Source organism: Zea mays, chromosome 9 (genome assembly GCF_902167145.1).
Source record: "Zea mays cultivar B73 chromosome 9, Zm-B73-REFERENCE-NAM-5.0, whole genome shotgun sequence".
NCBI classification, from domain to species: Eukaryota; Viridiplantae; Streptophyta; class Magnoliopsida; order Poales; family Poaceae; genus Zea; species Zea mays.
The window spans coordinates 96,349,104-96,366,996 of record NC_050104.1 but is presented as its reverse complement, the minus strand read 5'-3'; positions in this window follow the sequence as shown (position 1 = coordinate 96,366,996).

Genomic DNA, 17,893 nt, shown 5'->3' with positions numbered 1-17,893 from the left:
ACTGTTATACCCATCATCTACATACCCATCCACAAATATGGCCTTTCAAAATAAATACTCCATCATTCTTTGTTTCCCCAAAATTTCCTTGTAAAAAGGACACATGGAGTTCTTCAAAGAAAAAACTCCATGTACTCAAATATATTAAAGTTTCAAGAAAGGGGATTCAGCAAAATATGGAGTCTCATCCAAAATGACCGTGTTTGTCCACATCCACAATCCATTCTCCTTTGATCGGGACAAGAGGCATCACAAACTTCGCTAGGACCAATTTTTGACTTAACAACACACATGACATAGGTAAGCCAACATTATTCCTACCTTGAACTCCACATAGAACTTTAGTTGTAGGAAAAGTATGGCTATGGGTTTGTGAGGAATATAAAACCACTTGAGTGACTCAAGGGCACCATTTTGGGAACTTTATGCTTGGATTTTAAAAAAAATAAAAAAACTTTAGAACAGGAAACCTAGAAAATGATGGAATTTGGTGACACTCTACCAAGATCGTTCTGCCTCTCAACCACCAAAGGCAAGGTAGAAAGCCAAAAGCCCCACGGGTATGGATAAAGGGTTGGGGTATACTTGTGTAAGTTTGTTCAATCATAAAGGTAGAATGTTGGGTTGTACACTTAATACTTGTAGGATGTTAACATTGATACAACGACTGATCTGATGAGATTAAGTCTTAGCTTTGCTCGAGGATGAACAAAGCTTCAAGCTTGGGGTGTGTTGGCAGCCATTATTTCATGATAACAATTGCCAATAACTCCGTACATAAATGGGGTATGAGCTGAATTATACGCATTAGGCACATTGAACTAACAAATTACACGAGTTTTGTGGTTTCAAGTGTTTTGCAGGGAGAAACTAAAAATTCTACAAAATATACATCAAATGGAGCAAATGGGGAATCAACAAAAAGGGACAATACCAAGAGCTATGGCTGGCTATCCCCACATGCAGGTCGCTTGGCCCACTTTAGCCATCCAGCCCCACATGCATGTCGGCCTGCCTCACTTTGGTCGTCTGACCCCATAAGCAGGTTGGTCGACCATTTACAAGTCATCCATGCTTACCTCTTGATGATTGGACCCACATATGGAAGCCTCAAGGACATTTTTAGTGCCTAAGAAGCCTACATGCATCATCAAAGTGGTGGCTACAGTCAAGGGGATCTTCTCAAGTCCCCTGAGTCACCTCCCACCTATAAATAGAGCACCCTCTCACTCCTTCTCACACACTATGGGGGACAGATATCCCCCAGGTCACCACGGCCCGGATACATCCCGTGGACCATCCGAAAGGCACTTGATGGGCCACCCAAAAGGTGCTGGATGGGCCTCAATCAGACGGGAACCGCCGGTATCCAAGAAAGGCGCAGGTGCAGTGCGTGAGAAGTCAGTCATGTCCTGTGCGTGCAATGCACGGTTAATCGACGGGCGATTCATTTGACTGTGGCCAAGCGCAACATGAGGCAAAACAAGCAAAACATGTAGATCGTGGACTCGTGGTAGTTTTCTGTAACTTCAATTCAGCCAGCAATAAGGCTGAAAAGGGGACCCTACAAAAATGATATAGGAATATTGTACTCATCTTCTTCCTCGAGACACCATCTGTAACCCATAGAGAACTCAAAAGCACATAGACACAAAATCGCGGGACGTAGGGTATTACGCCTTCGAGCGGCCCGAACCTGAGCAATCACTCGTGTCCCCGACGTGCTCTGCACGTACCATCGAGTTGCGATCGTCTTAGCCTTCTTCTGAAAAGTGCTACGTGGCCATCCCCGTAGCGTGTTGCAAGTACTTAACACTGATACACACCTCACCATGTAACTATTGGGGCCCTACCTTGCTGAAGATCCTCAAATCACCTCACATTCAACTTGAGGAAATGTGTTTCAGGCATGTTGCAAAGGATGGATGAAGCTAACCCTCGGTCGAAGCAACCTGTGAAGAAGCTTCAGCAGAGCATAAGAGTGGCGAAGGAGTGCACCGAGGTCGTCAGCTTCGACGGCTAATGGGCTTCGTGTGCGGTACATTGAAAGGGAAGAAGTCTAAGACTTGTGTAGCAAGAAAGAAAAAGAAAAGACAACGATGCCCCTATAACATTTATAAACCATGTATGTCAACTTTGTGGGCATACTTGTAATTTCATATGAAATTGTATCTCTCCCTATAAATATGTGAACAGTGCCATGCATAACTTTACCTTTGGAGGGCCTAAGCTTTGTCTTTCTTAGCCTTCGAAGTATCTTTGAGTTGTCTTTCGTGTAAAGCTAAAGGTACGCTTGTGTATTTATTTCATAAGAAGAAAGATGGAATGAAAACTGCTAAGGCATATGAGATGAGTAACATGTTTCGTTCTTCATTACATTTCTGTACATTATCTCTTGGTATGTATTCCCCTTTCACATCTTCTCCCTTGGATTACCCTTCAGAGAAGAGATAATTTAAGAGAGGAGGTCTCAAGCTTCTAACTTGTGTTGCCTTGTTTTTTACACCATATAGTGATCAAAAGCAAGTGACCAACTGTGACCCTCTTTATCTCTCACTTGAAGGCGCCCCTTGGGTGGTGCTTCCATTCTAAAATCAATGTTTTAGTTAGGAGTTAGAGTTAAGGCTATGTCGTTTCAGAGTCGCCAGTAGGAGTTTGGTATAAGTTCTCTTGTATCTTACTTTCCTATGTGACTTGAGGTATTCAATATAAATTCTTTCTTTACTTCTTGTGAGCATTACATTCTTTCTTTGCAATAATGTGCAATCACAATGATTAAATGCCTATTAGACTTTAGTTAGAATTCATTTATGAGGTAATGCCTAGTTTAGTTAGTTGTGCTTGTGGGGACCTTGTACATGTGTATAATTAAGTTGTATAAGTTTTGTGTGCTGCTCTAACTCGTCCATTAGAGTAGTAGTCACCTCCACGCTTAGGCTTGTTGTTTATCTTGCGAAACACAACCCCCACTCAGAATTGGGTGACTTGGTGTGTAGTTGGGGCACACCGTGGCTTTAGGTATTTCCTCTTGGTGACAACAGGAGTGTACCATATGTATTCTACCCCTGTCATTTGTGTTGTGATCATGTAACCGCTATAGTTGATTCTTCGTAAATCTAACTTTTTATCGTTTGGGTGATCATCACTTTGGTACCCAGAAGTGGCTCTTATAGCTTGGTGGTCGAAGTAAGCATGGGCTACTTTATAAAGCTTTACCTTTAGCACTCATATTAGTTTAGAAATGCTAATCTTGAGCGTAGTCCTTGTCTAGTTGTCCTCCTAGCTGCTCATTGATTTTGCCACTAGTGGTACCTGGTATTTTATCCCATGGTTTGGTTGTTGATCCTAGCATTTTGTTGGAATGAAAGAATTAGTAGTAGCTAGGTGGATAATGGATTGGTTTTCTTTATTGATGCTTCCTCGTGGGAAATACGATACCCTGGAATACTCCCAGGTGAAAGCTATAGCGATCTCCATGGGCTTGAGGAATAAAATCCAATTGGCATAAGAACCACCAAATGTATATAAGTGTTAGAGGTCATCGGATGGTCAAATCTAGCAAAGTGATGCATGTATATTTTCTCAAAGGACTCTAACTGTTACACTAGAGACAGTTTTTAGAGGCACTAAACATGCCAGATGCTCTGCTAGGTTATACACTGGACACATCATTGCCCTTTTAATGGCTATAAACTAGTCATTAACTCTATCAAACATTTGTTGTGATCATTGAACATGTCCGATGAGTTATAAGCTAAACTATGAAAGTTTACAAGCTCTTTAAGTACCCTACTCGATGTGGTGTCTAGTGTATTATAGAGTTGAAGTGCATAGTTGACATGCTCTATGAGTTCCTTGTTTGCTGGGGCAACATGTGCCTCACTATACACACCTCAAATATTTTGACAAACTTGTTAGAGCGTAGTTAGCATTCTCTAATGTGTTTTCAATGAACCTTTTCGCTTCACTCTCAAGTGAGTCACTTAGGCCTATATGCAATGCATATGAATCTAACACCTTATGGCACTAGATGATCAAGTTGTCCAATTAAACTCCCCTCTTAATAGTACTAACATCTATCTTGAATCTAATAATGCACTCTAATGCATCTTGACAAGTAAAACAAAAATGCCTTAGCTTATACCTTTGACTGCCTTCTGATGTGGACATCCTCCACTATTACCCGTTGGCAAAGACGCAATTGGCTCAGTTGGCCCAATTGTAGTCGGACGGTGACAGTGTGAGCCTTAGAATTATCCCACCTCGCTTAACTTGGGACGAGGAAGCCACCTTAAAGGGGAGAGCCACCCTTCCCCCATTGGACTAGTCTTTTGGGGCAATTGGACCTTCCTAGAGTTGGGTGTGCTTAATGAACTGTTGGGATCCGGGAAACCCCAATTTGTTGGGCCTCGGCTAACCCCACCTTAGTCGGGTGTATCATCTGGTATCAAAGCTAGGGCTCATTTTAAGAAGGTGGGAATGATGAGGACATCCTCCACTACTACCCGTTGGCAAAGACGCAATTGGCCCAGTTGGCCTAATTGTAGTCGAACGACGACCGTGTGAGCCTTAGAATTATCCCACCTCGCTTAACTTGGGAGGGGTTAGCCACCTTAAAAGGGAGAGTCACCATTCCCCCATTGGACTAGTCTTTTGGGGTGATTGGGCCTTTCCCTGAGTTGGGTGTGCTTAATGAAGTGTTGGGCTTCAGGCAACCCTAACTTGTTGGGCCACAACCAACCACACCTGGGCTAGGTGTATCACCTTCCTTTTTCCGTATTGAACACCTATTCATCTTTTGTGGTCTTTGTCATCCTTCTCAAGGTTTCTCACCTTGCTCAACCTTTGGATATGAACTTGAACACTTAGAGTAGAGATTACTCCACTAGTCATCTCAATTACCAAAACCATACATGGAGCTTTTAATTTTCCCTTTATGGTAATTTATGACAACCATGCAAAGATACTCGTTTCTTTTTTGTTTCCAATTTAGTGCCTCATAAAAGTCAGACTTACTAACTTGGTTTGGATTTATGTTGCTTGTCCATGCATTTTAACCATTTGTAAATTTTTGGGCGAGCTACACAAATTCACCTAGGTACTATTAGCTTCTACATACCTGCTAAGTGTTTGAATTTTAATTTTGCACATATGTTGGATTTAAAATTTTGGAGAAAGTAATATTACCATATGATGTTAAGGTTCATAGGATATACCTTTGAAGTGTGAATACCACTTGAGGTTTTATATTGATAATTTTAATCCTTAGCATCTATAATAACTTAAACATAGTAAAAACTTTTTGCGAGATCAAAACTATAACAAAGATGTTGAGATACCAATTGATATAATAATTTGGTAATTAATAAGGATACCATTTTATAATCACACATTCTATCATTTAGTTACTACATAGTGTTTAGCAAAGCATCATAACATAGTTAAGAGAGATATCACTTGTTATATTTATTTTCACTATAAAGATAAACACTACTTGTTATCATGCATTCTACCGACTTACTTTGTTCAAAAGTTAATACTTATATGAAGGGATTCAATGCCATTTTTAGTAACATAACTTGGCATATGAAGGGATCCAAAGCCGTTTTTGATAAATGCAACAAACAAATATGTCTGTGAGCTTGCTCCCCCCTATTTTATGCTTATATATATACATATATATATGTATATGTTCTTCCCCTTTATCATTTAAATTATTTTCTTTCTCTTTGTTATACAACCTTTCTCCCCCATTGTGTTTATTTCTCATAACAAGCTTTTGTCTTTGTGCTTATGATTATTGTGTTAACCTGGCCTCGGTGGATGGTGATATCCTGGCTCAATGCTTAATAGAATTAATAGATTACTCATACAAACAAGATGCATCTTGTTTTTTGGAAGCCTGTCTCAAAAGAACCTTTGGGTTAAGCATGATTGGCTTGGAGCAATCTTGGGATGGGTGACCGACCGAGAAGTTTTCTTGGGTGCGCATGAGTGAGGACAAAGTGTGCACAAAAGACTCGTGTTGATCTATGGGGATGGTCTATGATTCTATAGGGCTGACAGGAGTAAGTACCACCAATCCGGGAGTGGACAAGGTGTTACAAATGGTATCAGAGCTGACCCTCACGGTTTCACGAGCGTGTGTGGGCTAGGGGTTCAGCCATATAGCGCATGGCGCATGTGGGCCCGGAGTGGTCACATGGCATGGCATATGGCGACACTAGACACACATACGTGGCCAAGAGGGGAGGTTCCTGGCTTGGGGTTGATCGACTAGGACGTCAGTGTTCTAAGGGGGGTGGATTGTGATATCCTAGCCCTAGTGGATGGTGATATCCTAGCCCGAGGCATCTTCTTTTGGATTAAGCGTGCTTGGTCCGGAGCAATCTTGGGATGGGTAACTGATTAGAAAGTTTTTCCAGGTGCACATGAGTGAGGACAAAGTGCGCACAAAAGACTTATGTTGGTCATGGGGATGGTCTATGATCCTAGAGGGCTGCCAAGAGTAACTACCACCAGTCTGGGAGTGGACGAGGTGTTACAATTATTCCCCTTTGTCATTAATTACCATAAAAGGTGACAATATACTCGAAAAGATAAAATAGACAAAACATGGGAGGTACTTTTGGGGTGGAGATTACTTGTGAAAAAATACCTTCAAGGCAACATTTGTTTCCTAAATCATCTTGATGTAGGAAGAACTTAACCTAAACTCTCTTCATAGTGGCTTGAATTAAACTATGCATATAGGCACATAACTCGATTTGTCCTTCTTCAAACCTCTTCACACATTTTGCAATAGTTATCTTGTCAAAATTGACTTATACACTTAGTAGTTCATATTTTAGTTCAAATGTTAGGGTGCTTGTTCATGAACAAGTTATATACTATAATTAGGAACAATAAAGCATATAAACAATAGTGGTATGATATAAAATTCAAATACATTTTGTTTGCAATGAATGTTCCTAGAATAAGTCTATATGCACTAACCACATACTAGTTAGGTGTGAATGGATATGATCAACCAATGTCACCTTGAGTGATCGAAGGAGAGACATGATCATCATATTATTTGCAATTTAAGTCATGTTAGAGAAGTCAAGAATGTTTAGTTCATTTCTTATATTGCAAAATCTTACTTTATCAAGTGTCTTGGTAAAAATATAGGCAAGTTGATCTTCGATGACCACACTCTCAACAGTGATGTCCCCTTTTGCTTGATGATTTCTTATGAAGCGATGATGGATATCAATGTGTTTTGTTCTTAAGGGTTGAACCTAGTTGGTGGCTATCTTGGTGACATTTTCATTATAAAAAAGCAATGGCACTTGAGTGAATTAGATTCCATATTCAAGCATGGCTCTCATCCATAATAGTCGTGCATAATAACTTTCAAGGAAAATATACTCATCTTCGACCATTCATAGTGCAATTGAATTGTGTTTCTTGGATGACCAAAATACAAGTGACAAACCAATCATATGGCTTTGATGAAGTAGCCTCTTCTTAATCAACCTTTTGTGACGTTTCAAATGCCACAACCTTGCCGATCAATAGTGTCGGGGTCATTTGGCTCAAGTCCACAATGTTATGAAGGATGATGATGATGATGCTCCTATATTTATGTTGAGGTAGTAGGGTGATGATCTTCCTTAAAATGTCCACATCACCTAGCTTATCAATTCCAATAGAATTGAGCTCATTAATAATAAGATTCTAGCGAGAATACATATCTTTAACAAGCTCATTTTCTTTCATCGTAAAAGAATTATAATCATTCAAACTTAGGTAATGTTTTGTTTTGGATATTGGATTTGTCATCATAGAGCTAGTATAATTTAAGCCAAAACTCATTAGCAGTTTTCAATATAAAAACTTGATTGAAAATTTCCATGCTAAGAGATTCATACAATCAATTCTTAGCTTGAGCATTAAAATGAAGGATTAATCATATACATACCACTCAACTTTTTACAAATTTGGACGGCTAGTTTATTTTGATGCCATGGAGTGGCATGAAAATGAATTAGTTTCCAATTTTTAAAACTTTCTTTTTCTTCACTTGTGGTGAGCTTATCGAGACTACGAGGTGGTTTCATCACATCACGAGTGGCTCTCCAAACGCCTAGATCAACAGCTTCTAGGTAACATGCCATTCTAGCACTATAATATGGGAAGTTAGTGCCATCAAAGTAAGGTGGCCTATGGGTATCCATCCCTTCCCTCTTGATCTAGTGTCGGCTTAACGATGGTTAAGCCAAAAAGGTTCCTAATGAGCCACCGACTCTGATACTAATTAGGAACATGGACACCTAAGAGTGGAGTGAATTAGGACTTTTATTTCTATTGCTCCAAAATAGGCCAATAATTAACCTCTTGAACAAAACCTATCTGAATAACCAAACGAGTTGTGCAACTAAGGTTTTGTCTAAGTGTTGCTATCTCTACGGCAAACCGGAGTTATGTAACCTAAGTTTTAGTCTTACCAACTAACATATATTCCAAGCTAAGAAAGGCAAAGAGCACAACTTAAGTATACAATACAAATGTGGAAGCTTAAGGGTGGTAGATATGCAAACTCCTATTGATGCACCTGTATTTTTACCGAGGTATCAAGAACCGGGTAAGGTTCTTACTAATCCTCATTAGTGCCCCTATGCAAAGGGAAATCCACACAATGGCCAAGCACATCGAACAGGAAACTCTATCGACAATCATGGGCCTTCTCCACGTGCAAGTGGTGCTCTGCTTCTGGCTTCTCTCGGACGTTCCCCACCATCTTCACTATCGAGCTATGGAAATGTGTTTCTACAATATAGAAATGTTCTTGAGCTCTCCACATTTAAAATGGCTGGTTTTGGGGGTATATATAGAGCCCCACTCCCAAAAGAGCTGTTGGAGGAATCTAGCTTTTCTGTGTCACATTGGACCAGTCCAGTGGTCTGTTAATGTCACATCAGACTGGTCAAGTGACCCTCCACATCAACTAGTCATTGCTGCTCTAATAGATTCTCTTCACCATGCTAGAGGTTTGGTGCACCACCAGATTGGTCCGGTGCCCGCCATGTCAGATAGCAGTTGGAGCTAACCGTTGCCAACTATGGAGCCTCTGGCCCAGATAGCCACTGGTGCACCACTAGACTAGTCTAATGTGCCAGTCTCAAGAAGCCATCGAAGGCCCTCTCTACGCACTCGGTCGGGCTGGCCCCTGGTGCACCACCGAACTGATTCGGTGCACCAACTGACATAGGGTGTAGACTAAGTGCTCTCTACTCACTCAGTCTTGCCTAAGGTCCGGTGAACCACTAGACTAGTCTGGTGCACATAGAAACATCACATCTTCTTATATATCCAAGTTTTCTTCACTTGGGCTTTTCTTGACTTGTACCTTGGTCTTTACTTGATTTTGGTAAGTCTTCAACGAGTCCTTCAATGTCTTCTTTGAGGTGTTTCGCCCTCAATGCCTTAGTCCAAAACAACTTTACATCCTATGAACTACAAACATAAACACTAGCAAACATATTAGTCCATAGGTTATGTTGATAATCAAACACCAAAATCATTTAGTCAAATTGTTGAATGAAACATAGTACGATAAGGCCTTCACAGGCAGCTGACTGGGGGTTTGTCGCTAATCTATTCTAGAACTCGTCGAAGTCCTGGAACTCCTGAAAGTCCTCCATGTTGCCTTCATCTTCCCCTGAGCAATGGTTGAAATGGGGACAAGCTGGTGTTTAGTGTTTTAAGCAGAGGTGAGTACACATCAACATACCCAGCAAATGTTCTGTTTGGCTAAGGTGGACTAGCTATATGTGGGGTGAAGCTTAAATCAATTGCTTTTAGTTGGTCAGGTATTTATTACTAGTCGAGAGGAAGGTTTTAGCAATAATCCCAAGTTATTAACCCAAAAAGTACTACCTCCATGAGGAAATACCATATTCCATAGTTATTATCATCATCATTAAACCATCATCATAAAGGTATCTAGAATAACTTTAATCAAAGGAGCTCCCAAGGCTGCTCATGACCGTGAGTGTCAGTACCCTAAATCAGGGGTACCCTCTTCTACAGCATGAGGACGCCGCACCCGTGCAACGTCCCCAGGCCATACGGAGGACGGCGCCTGACCCCACCGCATGGGCAGGCCAAAGGGCGAACGTAGCAAGGAAAGACAACACATCCCAGTGTGTATCGTGGGATGCGGACCTCCACAGAAGGACACCAGACCCCTATACGCATAAGTCCGGGGCCTCCAAGTAAGGTCCGAACCTCAGCAAGGTCCCGGGACGAGGAGGACCCTGGCGTGAGTAGGGGTCCGGTGCTGATACGTGTCCAGGCCTTGCCCTTTACTTCTCGCTCAGGCGGAGACCCACTGCTTGTGGCCCATGACATAAGCCATCGGGCCGAGCCTGACGTAAAGCCGTGCAGCCCCTACATTTATTGAGGAGAGGACGTGCCGCCTGCCACTGCGCTGACGGGCGACGTGCCCTCTCAGCATTTAATGCGTCCCGTCCCATCCGCTGGCAGGCGATGTCAAGGTCATCCAGCAGGCGGCACGCCTGCTGGGTCTGCTGGCAAACAGTGCGCCCGTGCCAGGCAGCGCACTGTGTTATCCCTTCTACAAGAAGCTTCCCCTGCATGTCGAAGATACACAGATCTCGGACGACAGGACACAAGGGATTGCCCCGACAGCAAATAATTATAGTCCCAAGTGTTATATTCTCTATGTCCCTGGGCCCACATGTCGGGGCTCAGTACCTTTGTGCATGCCCCCCTTCAGCTATAAAAGGGGAGGCATGCGACGTTACAAGACAGATCCAAGCTCAGACTCACAATACATTACACAGTGGAGTAGGGTGTTACGCCCCGGTGGCCCGAACCACTCTAAACCCTCGTGTGCTCTCGTGTGTTCATCCACCAGTCTCGTAGCAAGCAAAACGCTTAGGCCCCTCCTCTCTTTAGGATTTAGGGCGGGTGCAATCCACCACTCGGCCGGGGAGATTTCCTCTCCGACATTTGGCGCGCCAGGTAGGGGGCTAGGCTTCAAGTTTTTGCTTGATTTCTCGCTCAGTGTGATGGTGCGGATCATCGAGCACCACACCAAAACTTCGGAGGATTTCGTGATGGAACAAGAGGTTGCATCCTCCGAGCCACGAGTGCCCGACCGCCTCGACTCTGGGACTGCTGCCGTGCACGCCGTGCAGCAGCACACACCAGCGCAGGCGTCCCGGACTCCGTCGAGGGCAGCGCCGACGGCGCTGTCTGCGGCCAGAGAGTGGATACGCCACCCCCTAGCTCCACGGCATCACCGGGGGCCATGAAGTAGTGGCGCGACGACGTCGACCGGCTGCTCGGCATGGCACATTCTACTTCGACCAGGTCAAGGCCTCGGTCATCCCAGCGCCAACGCGAGGCGACGGCGTCTGTGCGCTCGCCTTCCGTAAGGGGCGCACAGACCGACGACCTCCGGGTGGAGCTCAACCGTAGGCATACAGGAGAAGACGCCCGGGTCTCTTTGGAAAGGGTGCGTGAGCACCGTCAGAACATTGAGGGTCGCAATCTCGATCGTGATTTCGCTGGGGAGGCACCGCAGACACCAGTGGGCGCCCGATCCCAAACGGGTGTCCCCCTGGCCAGCGTGGGCTGCGCCGCCCTCGCAGACCATCTTCACGCGACGTCATGGCCGCCCAAGTTCCGGCCACACCTGCCAGAAAAATATGACAGGACATCAAACCCGTCAGAGTTCCTGCAGGTGTACGTTACCGCCATCACAGCAGCAGGTGGGAACACCACTGTGATGGCGACATACTTTCATGTGGCCTTGTCTAGACCCGCCCGTACCTGGCTCATGAACCTCACCCTAGGATCAGTCTACTCCTGGGAAGAACTCGGTGTGCGGTTCATGGCGAACTTCGCCAGTGCTTACCAACAGCACGGTGTGGAGGCCCACCTCCATGCAGTAAGGCAGGAGCCCGGGGAAACCCTCCAGAAGTTCATCTCCCGCTTCACCAAGGTACGAGGTACGATACCTCGTATTTTCGATGCCTCCATCATCACGGCCTTCCGACAGGGGGTGCGTGATAAGAAAATGTTGGAGAAATTGGCCACACATGATGTGGAGACTGTCCCTACGCTCTTCACCCTGGCGGACAAGTGTGCCAGAGCTGCTGAAGGCCGGGCATGGCACTCGGCCCCACAAACTGGGACCACCCAGACGGGTGGTTCGGGTGCCATTCCTCGGGACACCAGAAAGAAAAAGAAGGGTCGCGGCTATGAGAAGCCGCAGCCTACCGTGCTGGTCGTCGCAGCTGCGATCGGGGGCCGGGGCGACCGCAACAAACGCCCACGGCCACAAAGGGGTAACGGCGACTCATGCCCTATACATCCCAACGGTCGCCACAGTGCCGCGGAGTGTCGCGAGATCATTGATCTCGCAAAACGCGTCAGCGAGCGATGTGAGCAGTCTTCCAGAGACGGCTCCCCACCTCGCCGCCGTCCTGGCAAAGAAAAGGTCGACGACGGCGAGGTGGTTGCGGCTGAACAGGACCTCGGGTATCAGTCACCCGAAGGGGACCTGAAGGACGTCTTCGCAAAAGACTCCCACTCCGACGGCGACGACTAGGCGGACCACCGGCGGGACCCCATGTCCCCCAGCCTACGAAGCTGAAGCCTGCCTTCCTCCGGGAACCCATCTGGATTCCCCATGGGTCCAGCTTTCTGACAGGTTCATCTAGGAATGACCACAGGCAAAGGCGGGGCCTCCTTCGTCAAATGCAGATGGGAACCCAGGGTCGGGGCCTAATCCTACAAGAGTACCAGACCAAATTAGGGCTCCGTAACACTCCCCCAGCTGGGAAGGACCCTTCATGGTAATGGGAGCACCCCGACCCAAGGGCAACTGTCTAGCTCCGACCGAAGGAATGCCTCCCCCGGTGCTGGAACATCTCTGTAAGTTCTATCTATAAAGCAGGTCTGAGGGGCCGAGTTGTTTCCCTTTTGTAACTAGGTAGCACATACGTGTACGCCAACCCGGTGGGGTCTGTCCCCATAAACCCGACCTGTTGGTCCGCACACATGCATGATAAGTTATAAAGGAAAACTATCCTCTCAGATGCACCTCTATGATAGTATTGTCCTACTGCTCCATGGTCTTACCTTGCAGTCTTCTGGATGTTATTTTACCTAACCCAACCAAACAGTTCTCGTTCCATCAAACATAATGACATCCGAATTGGACAGCCAGGCTTGCAGGTTAGGACCTCTTCGTGAAAGCAGGAGGGCCCGACAGCCTGGGGGCCGGTTCTAAAGAATGGGAACCCGTTCCATGGGGTGGTCCGGAGCCTGTGTGGCTGCTTAGCCTGGTCCCGTACCCGAAAGCCTGCACACTCCACCGCTCCGTGACGGGTACCCTAGTACTTAGAACTATAAGTCCCGTGAGTCTGACAACCTGGGGTCCGGAACTAGAGACGAGACACTTGACTCCTGGAGTGGCCCGGAGCCGTGTAGCCGCTCAGCCTGGTCCCGTACCGTGGGCCTACATGCTCCGGCACTCTGTGGTGGGTGTCCTAGTACTTAGAACCACCATACAGGGAGTCCGGACGCACAACTTGGCTCCCCCAGACTAGACCCTACAAGTCCCGAGCACATATCAAAGGATGGCTAGTGTCAGATGACGGGTCCTACGGGTGTATTACTAACGCTCCTTGGCTAAAAGTTGTGTACAGATCCAGGTCTCGGAGAGGCTCCCTCCCGAGAATTGTTGACAACTCTTTCGGAACACGCTGGTATCCAACCTCGATACATCAAGCCTGCATCCCAGGCGGGGGGCCAGGTACCAGGGGGACTCAACACCGCAACATCTCGCACAGCAGGAACAGGCAATACATAGATAAGTGTTAAATACTGCTTAGTAGACAATATTTATTACTTTACAAAAACAGGGGAAGGCCTGGGGGCCGGTTCTAAAGAACGGATGCCCGTTCCATAGGGTGGTTCGGAGCCTGTGTGGCCGATATGCCTGGTTCCGTACCCAAAATCCTGCACACTCCACCACTCTGTGATGGGTGTCCTAGTATTTAAAACTATAGTCATGTGCGTCCAACAACCTGGAGGTCCGGCTCTGAAGAACGGACACTTGTCTCCTGGGGGGTCCGGAAACCGTGTAGCCGCTCAGCCTGGTCCCGTACCATGAGCCTGCATACTCCACCGCCCCCCTGCGGCAGGTGTCTTAGTACTTGAAGCCACCATCCAGGGGGTCCGAACACACAACTTGGCTTCCGAGGCTAAAATCCTACATACATATGTTATTACATTTTGCTCTCAAGCAAATGTCATTACATTCCCTTACAAGCAGGACCCCAGCTCCTTTTCTGCAGGAATGAACTACCTCCATGCCAGAAGGGCCGCGGGGTAGCAGGCCCCGAGCGGCTCACCAGTAGAGGCAATTGCGTCAGCACTGACGGCGACGGCCGCCTCTGCACCGACAACTCGCCAGCAGCGGCAATCATCCCAGCATGTGCGCCGCTGCAGGAAGGACCTCGCCCCCATCTCCCTATGGGGCGACAACAAGCCATTAAAGCCAAAGAGCCGGAGGTCCAGCAGCAGGTGGCATTAATAGACCCGCCAGCGGAGGCAACCACCTCTGCAGTGGGGAGCCTCACCAGCAGCGGCGACCATCTCAGCATCAGCAACAGTGGCCACCTGCACGCCAGTACCGTACCGGCGAACGGTGGCCGCGCCAGCGTGCACGAAGAGGTCTTCGCTCCCGTCCTCACTACGAGAGTGAGGACAAGACTATCAAAGAACGACGCCGCCGCCCCGCGGCGTACGACGTCTTGTACAACTTCCCGGTGCGACCGGTGGCACAGGAGAAGCCGTGGATGTGGCCAACCCGCACATGGCGCGACCGTCACCCGTGCGATGGACGGGCAGCCACGCTCCGCCCCAGCGGTAGGAGGCGGCGCCGGAGGCGGCACCAGAGCTGCCCAGGCCGGGGAGACAGACACGCTGTGGCTGACAGCGCCACAGATGGCGAACACCCTTCTCCCTCGAACACTGAGGGAAGAAGCGGGCCGCTACCCACGCGGAGGCGGGTCCCAACTCAGCGCGCCCTCCTTCCCAGCACGGATGATGAACATCCTTGAAGTTGAGGGCAAGAGGCCACTACAACACTTGTGACCTTCCGTGACGTTCTCTTTATGTCACCAAACTTTGAATTTATGTCGCTTTTTGAAATTTATGACATCTCCATGACGAAAATCACTTTGTCACATATCATGCGTGGCATTGCATGATCTATGACGTTTCATGTTCTTTCGTCATAAATTTAGGACATAATATATGTCGTCATAGTTTTGTGACATGCTATTTTCGTCACTAACCATCACTAAAAAAACGCCACATCATGCTTACACGTAGGATAGAAAACGTCATAAAATTAAACATGTGAATGACATGGCATGACTGGGATCTTACGTGGCATCTATGCTTATGACAATTTTATTCGTCACAAAATATTTGGTCGTAAGCCAATTTGTTTCACTTTTTTTGCATTTTTTTAATCTGGTAGCCCAGCGCATAGACATTGCATCCGTTTTACCCTATTTTTTGCCTTTTTATTTTTAAATTTGTAACCAACCGTTGTTAACAGGCGCATAAACTGTAGCGCCCTGCTGGAACCAGCATTGGGTTGCACCAGCCAATTTGTTTCACAAATCACAATGTACTATAAGCAAAATCCATTGTAATTAAACAATCAATAAATGACCATCAAATATACTTAGCAACATATTATTATAGATAACATTTATCAAAAACCAAATCCTTCAAAATTTTCAATACTAGCATCATGTTTTATCACCAGCTTCACGTAGAGTGCCGAGGACAGTACCAAAAGAACATAGCAAAATAAAAAAATGTCATGTTTTCATCACACTAGCTACAAAGGATAGTACCAAAATAACAACAAAATAAGGGTCATATAGTAGCAAAGGGCCACACAAAAATGAATCGACCAACTACTTATTAAGGCTAAAGAGACGACGAAGGAGAGCATTGGTCTCATCTGCTCCTTTTTGCAGATCATTAATCTTTTCTAACTCCTTATCCCTTGCTTGTTCTGATTCTTCTACCTTCTTCTTGAGGGCATCTAACTGAGCTCTAACTTCTATTGTATTTTGCTTCTCTGATACAAGTTTTGCCTCAAGGTCTGCCACACGTGTAGGATCACCACCATTGCCGCTTTTCTTTGTGGCAGGTACCAGACCAATATTTTGAAGAAATTTTGATGAAGCCAACACTTGAACAACTGCTTCTGTAGGGGTCTTGGATTCTTTCCCTTCTACTCCAGGTCCAACCACAAGTGATTCTATTGTGTCCTATGAATGAGGAGGTTTAAAAATAAGACAAGAGGTGATAAAATGAAACCAAAACAAGCAATATCATATAAAGATGACTACCACAAGTGATTCTATTGTAGCCCGGCTTGCTTATCCCCACCACAAGGCTGGTAGTCATCTTTCTGGATGACCACCGGCGGGGGACTGCAGCCGGGCTGCATGATGAAAATTCTTGAAGCCGAGCAATGGTGGAAGAGCACCAACCTCCTTGAGGTTGCGCTCCTCTAAACAACAACAAGAAGAAGGCAAGACCGCGTGCCGGCACTGCCACCAGCGCGAGCTCTCCGGCGGTGAGGTCGCCGGAGGGGGTGGCCCTGACGCGGACCTCTCCAGAAAATACCGGCGCACCCCATCTAGAGGCCCGGGAGGAGGAAGGGCGTGATGAAGGCGAGAGGAGCAAAGCATGGTTACTGCCCGGGAGATTGATCCCTTTTTATAGGCAGATCTCCCCACTCGCGCCCTGAAGCGTCATGGGCAAAAATCTCCCCCGATGTACTCCAATGTTCCTACCCTATGACACGGGGGCCAGGCCCCACGTGTCAGATTGACTGACCCAAAGCGCGGAGAAAGCGAGCCACCGCGCAGGGAGCGTGCAACTGCCCCACAGTTATGCACCCCTTCATTCTCGGGGCAACCAGCGGTCAGGAAGGTGAACCGCTGCATAAAGGAGCATGCAACCGCCCCGCGGTTAAACGCTCCCTCATCTTCGCTGAAACCAGCGTCGAAAAGTCGAACCGCCACACGGGAAGCGTACAACCGCCCCGCGGTTATGCGCCCCCTCAGCTTCACAGCAACAAGCGGTCCAACATGGGGGCCTGGGCCCACATGTCATGCAACCGGTGCGCCGGTCACTGGGTGCGGAAAAGTCGCACCGCCACTCGCGCCAATGCCACGACTCCTCGGGGCCGTCGCGGAAAACTGAAAAGATAAGTTTTCAGAACCAGTGCGGCGACTCGAGGCACCTCGTGGATGGCCCAGCAGTGAGCGCTAAGTATGAGAGTCACGGGCCGGTCAACCGTGAAAATGGGCATGGTCGTCGGCGTGACCATAGGCAGGCCGGCAGCAACTGCATCAACAGGCGCGCAGGAGCGGTAGGCCAACCACCAATAAGACTCTGGCCGCGCCAGCAGGATCGTATCCCCTCCTGAGGCGCGCCCGGGGACCACTGTCGGTACCCTAAATCAGGGGTACCCACTTCTACAGCATGAAGACATCGCACCCGTGCAACGTCCCCAGGCCACGCGGAAGACGGCGCCTGACCCCACCGCATGGGCAGGCCAAAGGGCGCACGTAGCAAGGAAAGACAACACATCCCAGTGTGTATCGTGGGATGTGGACCTCCACAGAAGGACGCCGGACCCCTATACCCATAAGTCCGGGGCCTCCAAGTAAGGTTCGAACCTCAGCAAGGTTCAGGGACGAGGAGGACCCTGGCGTGAGTAGGGGTCCGGTGCTGACACGTGTCCAGGCCTTGCCCTTTACTTCTCGCT